This window comes from Amphiura filiformis, chromosome 7, assembly GCF_039555335.1.
Source record: "Amphiura filiformis chromosome 7, Afil_fr2py, whole genome shotgun sequence".
Classification (NCBI taxonomy): Eukaryota; Metazoa; Echinodermata; class Ophiuroidea; order Amphilepidida; family Amphiuridae; genus Amphiura; species Amphiura filiformis.
The window spans coordinates 1,787,491-1,796,726 of NC_092634.1; positions in this window are offsets into that span (position 1 = coordinate 1,787,491).

Here is a 9,236-nt window from a genome sequence, read left to right on the forward strand (position 1 = left end):
GCATGTTTACATCCACTAGGTTATCGTGTGATGATAGTGCAGAATTTGGCGTACTTGATTTACTTCGAACCAAATTACCTGTGACTTCATCAATGTATATAGGGGAAAAAGCAAAAAGTGGTGGGGGTCAGGAATTTTCAGTATAAAGGGTGCCTCAGTAAAAAGCGTGAGGGTCAGGAATTTTCAATATAAAGGGTGCCTCAATAAAAAGGGTGGGGGTAAAATAAAAAGGATGGGGGTCAAACCCCACTGCCAAGTATGATGAGTATATGGCTAAACCTCACCCTGGGAACCAATTTACAGCTTTGTATAGGTTGTTCATAAGATACTGTTCAGATCATTTGATAAATTATGCAATGACACAAATCGTGCATGCTGAAAGTTGAGAGTACCCAAAATTTGAGGAACCGACCTAAGATTTGGAATGTTATACTTTGCATGTGTGCATTACATCCATAAACAAATGTATGAATCAATTGCAGCCAAATCTGAGAGGTAACCTGTTTTGGTCGATTTGACACAGAATTCAATAGATAGATAGAATTGATAGAAAATGACATCTCTACAGAGTTCTTCATTGTGGATAGCACATGATGTACATCTATCCCCGGTTGAAAGACTGCCGAGGCATTTTGATTGCCTGTGCAAAGTTTACTATGTGTTTTGTATTGTACTGCCTTCCCATGAAAGGGAAGTATGGGACAATTTTCCCATTTTGTGAGTGAGGTCAAAATTACATGAGAATTCTCCATATTATTGAAAATTTCTTATTGAAAATAATGTTAAGTATTTGCCAAAATTGTTCAGAGGTCAGCCACGCAGTGTGGAGAGCGTACATTACGCAACGCTGGCTCACACACGGTTTCTTTTATCATGGACGCCACAACCAATCAGCTCGAATGTTTTTCACTTCCTGGTTTACAGACTTAACGCGAGATACGCTGGCTCAAATCTCTGAACAACTTGGCAAATACTGTAGATTTTGAAATGCATGTACCACAATTTAGTACCTTGCAAGGAAAAAATGTGATCAATGTTTGGAATTTTAAGCCTGAAAATGTTTTCAAGCTAGTAGCATGGTTTTTGGAATATTTGTTAGTTATTTGAAGATCTTTCATGAGTCTTGTAATGCCTTGGCTCTCAAATGGTGGTTTTAGGTTCATTGCAGCTGCAAATACACATTAGCTACTACCGTTGCAGAGGCACCCAACACACTAGATTAAAAAAATAAGTACTCTGTAGTTTTTCTGAAAGTGGTAGATTGCAAACAGTTACAAGTTCAATTCACTTTGCGAGCAATGCCACTTGGGGATGAACCCAAAGCAGTGATGAGGGCAGAAGCTACAGACAACCTGAAAATCATATGACTAGATTGAATTTTTTGAGAGATAGGTGCAATTTGAGGGTCCTCAATTCAACTTCTAAATAATACACTGGTGTTTTTCTATTCTTATAATTAATTTTTTAATTGTTCCGTGGTCGGAGCTGTGCGTATCGCTGCATACGCAGTGTAAACACACAGGTGATAAACAATCACGCTGATTGGCTGATCAACGGTCTTGACAACAAGACGGTTTACCCATTGGTCATCAGCGTGTAAAAGGGGAGGAGACCTCACCACTTTTACGCGATCGCCGATCACCAGCGCGTACCTCGACCATGGAACAATAAAAAAATTAATTATAGAAGTTAAGCTGATGACTAATGAATCTCCACTTGTGTGAACTTTTTATGATTGTTGAATATATGGTTTTTATGTATAGTTAGTACATGTAAAACAGTGTTCGAATTAGAAAAAAAATCTTGCATGCACCTGTGCATGTAGTTCAGAATCTCTACATGCACCAGAGAAATGTTACATGCACATACTTTTGCACAAAGAAATATACCATTTTTATGAGCCGTGATAGCTAGGCAAATAACCAAATATGTAGTAATGTTGGGGCGAGGGAATGGGTCGAACTAACTGCCAATATTGTCCATGCCGTACACATGGTACAAGTTAACTTTTGTGTTACAGTATCAGGACTTCAGTAAGTAATTTTGTGAAATAAGCTTAAACATACCAGAAAATGTAGAAAGTTACATGCACAAACCAATATTTACATGCACACGTGTGCTAATTCGAACACTGAAGTAAAATGTAATTGAATTGTAATTGAGAATACACTGATTTACTTCAGAAGAACAATAACCCTAATAATATAAACTTAGATTCAGATGATGTCCAGGGTTTTGTCGAATTTTGATAGTGTCTCAAATCCATTTGAAGGATTTAAAACTATAGATCCGCAAAACAAATACTTTCGTAAGAACTGTAACTTCATTCCTCCTGAAACATTATCACTGCCAGATATGTGATAGATAAGGTATTGTCACACTGGGATAAGTGTGTGCGGACTGTTGATAGATGCAAGAATTATAGTGTATTATGGGGAAATGTAAGAAATTGTGAGCAGACAGAAATTGTGAGCAGACAATGTCCTGTAAGCTATTTCATTAAGGGGGAAGCTCCACCCCAAACCAAAATTTTGCGTGTTTTGTGCACTATTATAAAATTATCAACACTTTTTTGAAAAGTGATATATCCTGCAGAAGCAAATTGTCTGAGAAACTCAAAAATGGCATTTAAATTTCAGTAGACCACCCGGTTGTTGAGTTATCGTCAATAAAGCAAGAAACCCTTGGCCTACTAAAATTTAAATGCCATTTTTGACAATATTCAGACAATTTGCTCCAGGATGCATTTGAAAATTTTGAGATAGGCACAAAACATGCTAAATTTTGTGTTTTTTTTGGGGGGGGCCTACCCCCTTAAAATATGTATTGGTGTTATACAATTCTGATGATGGTATACTATGGTTTGCTATGAATTTGTATATATTGATTGTGTATTGATTATTGTATTGTTAACCAGTGCCATCAGCTCCGCTGTTTGCGTTTTTTATATACCATTTAATAAACAATAAGTAAATACATTGGATTTGGTAAAATAAAATTGCCTGCAATTTGAAATAATTGATTTGTTGGTGTCATTTTAATTGATTTGTTAGTGTCATTTTTAGTTTTGAGTAGTTTGCAAATAAAACCACTCTTTAGAAAGAGTGGATGATTCCACTCTTAAACGAGTGAATAAGTTCCACTCTTTCCAAGAGAGTGGTAACGTTATCACTCTTTGCAAAGAGTGGTGTTTCACTCTTTTCGAGTGAATTGGAGACCACTCTTTTTTCACTCTAAAATGTGTTGTCCTGCGTTTAACTCCTTGAAAGAGTGGAATTTCACTCCTTTTTGAGTGGGTTTTCACTCTTTTACATTTAGAGAGTAACGAATTCCCCTCCCCCATCTGGGGAAGTAGGCCTACATAAGCATTTCTTCACTTTCCTTTCGCTTTTTTTCTACTTCAAAATACCACTAATCCAATTCAAGTTATTCCAATATCACCATTATCATTCAGTCAAACAATTAACATAGGCCTAGGCCCTACACATGGGCGAGTCTGTAGGCCTATAAAAGCACCTATGCGGTGACATAGGCATACCTTCGCCTCGTCCCACCTTCGAGAAAAACTCCCAACCCAACCCAAAAACCCAACAATCTGTACCGTATAGGCGTTACTTCATTAGACTTTCACTAATTTAGAAAATTTAGAATTTGACTAATTTAAACATGACTAATATTCTCTGCCTGTCTGGTATAACATTATCATGATTATGCTTTCTACGTAATAAAACATATTGATAGGGTAATTGTGCACTTAATATTGTTACTCCCATCATTAATAATTTACGCATAGGGCCTATATCCTATATATTGATTTGAATATATTGACTCAATAATGTCAAAATAAGAGCTTTGTAGAGAGCATTAAGGGTAGACTATAGACATTGTTGGTCGAAGCAGCCAAAAAAATGTATTATTTATTATTATCTAAAACAATATAGGCCTTATATGTTTTGCAAAAATTCATTCTACAAATCATATATTTTGAAAACTTGCTAATTGGTTTATTGTTGACCGGTACGGTATATCGGTATGTACGTTTTACAAAAGAGTTGTTGTTTCAGCTCTCTCAGTCTTAACAACAATGATCGTTCAATTGTGGCTCATTCATCAAGGCTTGGGTCATGATGAGTAGCTGAGTGCAAGTCTATATTATCAAACTTAACTTAAACTGTCAATTGTAACGGGATCATGTAGTTTATCCGTTACCATGATATTGATTACTGATAGCGATGTCATAATATCATCTCATCTTCATTACAAAGCCGTTGACATATCAAAGCGGTGACTTGAATATTTCTTCTTCTTACCTAAACTGATGCTAACTTTGACTCGGACATACTTCGATCGATTTTGACCATGCATACACACTTGTTCTTGGTCAGAACAGAGAAGATGGTACCTTTTCTCATTTTCTCTGGCCAGAACACTGACCATGGGCCAAATGTCACAGATTTAAAAAACATCCCCCCTCCGACAAAAAAATGGAAGAGAAAACTGTCCCTCCTGGTAAAAAATGATAGAGAAAATCGGGATGGAAATGAGCCCATTTCCTACCAAAATTCACCCCGATCATGGGCCAAAATATTTAAGAATAAAGCTGAATAAGCACGAACATTGTCCCTTTTTTTAGAGGCTCTGGGGGAAACCCGATGACACCGATATAACGGTTATTAATAATTATGTTATGTCCCGGTATTTTCATTTTGCCCCTGACTATATAATATACAAGAAAGCTGCAGCAACGCAGTCAAGACAGAGACTTTTCATATCCCTGCCTATAATACCATGCTCAGCTAAAATATCTCTTCTCCCATGAATATCATCATCACAGTATCCATTACACAAAATATGTTTTCGAAACGTTATAATTTTAGCTAATTTTCAGACACAATCGGGTATTCAGTTCCAGCTGATATCATAATATTATCATAAATTTCAAATTTACGCAAACACATTTCATAGCATTTTCTACAGGTGCTTAATCGATTTTACAATAATTTTAATTTGCGGGTTGGACTGAACACAATCATCATTTCATGTAATGTTGTTTCAATATAAACCTTATAGACAGTATTAATATAAAACATTTACCCGTATCTCATGAATTTTAAATTTTCCATGCGACAGTGTTTTATTTTCAGGTACGTTATGCAAACGTGACCATGGTGATATTAATGGAAATCAGGTGAACAGATTGTTAGATTCCCAAATGCCTTTCTTATTATAGTCTTAATTCTTATTACTAAAACTTTAAACGTGCTTTGCAAATCAGAATTATATTCTGTCGAAGAAATGATAAACTCTAAGCTTTGTAAAAATGTAAAACATAATATTATTGCGACGGTGCTTTAAACATGTAAAATGAAGCAAAATTGAAGCTCAGCGCCAAAACTGTGCGACAAAGTGACGTAGCGGAGTCAGGACACATAAATATTCATTAAGTATTTTCGAAGGTTGAGAACCACACTGCAAAAACAAGTGTTTATATTTAAACACCATATTGTGTTTATCAGAGCAACACTTAGTAAACACATAATTCATGTTAATGGTCTAACACTAATGTTCATAAATTAACACTTGGTGTTATATTACAAACACTAATGTTTGTAATATAACACCAAGTGTTAATTATGAACATTAGTGTTAGAAAAATTAACATTAGTGTTAGACCATTAACATGAATTATGTGTTTATTAAGTGTTGCTCTGATAAACACAATATGGTGTTTAAATATAAACACTTGTTTTTGCAGTACAGACTGAGAGCTGAACCCTCGTGGTCTTAAGTTAAAAGCCGTAACGTAAAGTAAATAGGGTTCGTTTGACGAATTCGTTTGCATACAATGCCATGCCGTAAGTGTAAAAATATATATAGCTGCTCCAATACAATTTATTAAAGAGTTAATTATAATTAAGTTAAATATGAAATTTATTATTAAAAATAAATTAAAATTTGTCATAAAGTGCATTATTACGTGCATGGTGATAATAAATATGTGCATGGTGGCAATTATGATGAACACGAACATGATTAAAGTTTAATGTAATTATTGATTTCAATTGTTATAATTCTTGAAAAATTAAAATATCTGATATATGATATGAAACCGTTTACCATGTTTAGGCCTACCATAGCCGATGCGTGCAAAATGCATGCCTGCATGTGCACATTTGCATGCATCTATTATGCTAAAATAATTTACATGCATAATTCAATTGAATATGAACATAAGCTCTAGAATCATGCACCACGGAAGCCTACGAAATCAAAGTATTTTGCAGTTTGGGCCTATATTTTGCAATTATGTAAAGATATTATTACTTAAAAGTAGGTGGCTCGATTGAGAGCCACATTCAACTTTTGAGATTTTGGCATCAGAAGAAAGCTTTTTGCTGGACTTGTCCTAGACTTCTCACAGTGGTGTAGCCAAGGGGTGGGGGCAGCTGTCTCTCCCCCCCCCGTGGGATGGTGGCCGCCCCGATGTTTATATAAGACTTTTTTGTGTTTTTGACGAAATTGACATTATATTTTGCCATTTTATTCTAAAAAGTGCCAAGTGCTTCGCGCGCATTTGTATAACGTTAACTGATTTTGTCGACAAAAGGTACCCCCCTTAAAATTTGTCTTTCACCCTTTGCCCCCTCCCCCCTCAGAAAAAGTGCTGGCTACGCCACTGACTTCTCCGTAGCCCACATGCCCTTTTTGCACTCTGATTTGTATTAATTTGTGTGCAATTGATAGATTTTCACATCTGATCTTTTCAGTCACCGTACTCCCTCTGTTTGTTAGCTTGCCAAGTGCATGGATTTTTCACTCGGGCTTTCGCGATCAATGATCAGAACCCGGGATCAGAATTGTTCAGTATTGAAGTGCGTCGTTATATAAATTTTATAATAATACAAGATATGTTGTCAATAACATCCCAGCAAACACAAAAACGTTTTAAAAACGTTTTAAATAAGTTATATTTTGGCTTTTGGTTTAGGTAAAAACGTTTTAATAACATTAAAATGTCGGGTTATATAAAGATCATGATAACGTTGTAAAACGTTTTGTATGAAAACACACTACAACAATATTTTTAAATGTTTTCAAAAATGTTATTGTAAACTATTTTTGCAAACATTTTTGCCAAATATTGTGTCAATACTTAAATAACATTATGTTAAAATATTTAAACCCAGTAAACACAGAAATTTTCTTAAAATGTTTTTTTCAAAACCTTTTAATAACATTTAAATGTCGGGTTATATAAAGGTCATGAAAACGTTTTTAAAACGTTAATGAAAATATTTTGGGCAAACATTTTTCGCAAAATATTTTTTCAACCCCCAAATAACATTCTGTTTAGAATGTTTTGTATCAAGTTTTCAAGAATGTTTTTGGAATGTTATTAAAACGTTTTTATACCCTTTATATAACATGACATTTAAACGTTTTCTGTAAAACATTTTTGTTTGCTGAGCAGTAGATTATCAAAAATGTTTTTTAAGGTTATGAAAACGTTTTATACTCTTAATATACCCTTTATATAACCCGACATTTAAACGTTTTCTGACAACCTTTTATAACCTTTTGCGAATGATGTCGAAAACGTTTTGTGTTTGCTGGGATATGCCTACTTTTACTGTCACTAATTATATAAACTCTTTATGACCATTTTACTACTGAACATTTGAATTTTAATTAACATCAGTAAAATTTTGAGTTCATTCATTATTCATGATTAATAATAACATATTTTTATTTATCAAAATTCGACTATATGGCATAGTGCAGTCGATCTACAACTTAGCATGACAAGAGCGAATCTTACGTTCTTACAGTAAGCATGGTAAGGCAATATTATTATTACTGTGATTTTCAAACAATTGTTGTGATTATTGCGGCTTACAACACCAATATCTGTGCTCATTCAACCATATTTATATTTTTCTAATCCGGGGGGACACTTCAATATGAAATAGGCCCTACAGGTGTTGGGCTGACACTTTCGCAGTAAGGGGCATTCGGTGAGAGCAAAATGTAAAAAATATGGGGTCAATGGGTGAGAGCATGAATTTGGGCATTCGGTGAGAGCAAAATGTAAAAAATATGGGGTCAATGGGTGAAAACATGACTAGTCTTTTTTTTTTAAGGTGGGTAACCTGATTGACAATCTCATCCCCCACTTTACCTCATCAAAATGCTGATTTTGGTATCAGATGAAAGCTCATATTTTTCTCATAAACATATTGAAATTTGGCGTTCCAAATCGGTATATTTCCGAAGAAATCATCAAAAAACTGCCGGATTAGTCTCAAATAATGGTATATACCATAGTTGAGACTAATTAGGCAGTGAGTTGGAACTTCTAATTTCAATATGTTTATGAGAAAAATAGGGATCAATATATTACATGATCATGATGATTATCATTAATAAAAACACTATAGGCCTACTATACCAATATCACGCTGTATTAATGTCCGTAATTCCATTAATAGGAATTAGTCACATTTTACAAAAAACATTTACATGTTCTTTTTGCATGAGTGCTTGAAAGGGATGACATTTAATGTTATAGGCATACGTAACTTTTAAAGAATTTGATTTTCCAAATATATCAGGTCACCTTCCTTTAAATGGAACCTTTGGGTGAGAGCCGAAACATAGAAACCTCGAACATCGAATTTCTAGCTCAAAATGGCTTCAAATTTCTTCTTTTGTTTTTTCCTACAAATGAATGGCAATTTGGAAACTATGCAGCATGAGTTAGTCTAATGAAATACTCTGTAGGTCACTAGGCTACAGCCATTTCAGTGAAATTTAAAATTATTTTTGTTATTCTTTGCCAAAATATGCCAATATTAGCATGCTTGCTCTGTTGTCCTTCAAGCACAACGAATTTGGCTGCTGTATAAACATTACAAATAGGCTATGCCTGCCGCGGCCAGGGCTATGCCAAAAAAGTTGAAAAAATCAACCATCCAAAAAAAACCCAGTTTTTTGCTGTAGGACTTACTTTTTTCCCTGGACTTTTTTCTTAATTTTGTCATAGTGAAAATATGGCGGACATATTTTGTTAGTAGTGATTTATTATACATAGTTATGTTCCCTATTATTTACCCCAATCATTTTATGTATTATTGTAGGCCTACTCACTCGTGTGGGTTTGCGAACTCCCGCAAACTTTACTCCGTGAAACAGAGGACGATTCTCAGGTGGTGCTCCTTCGCAAAAGGAGGAATTTA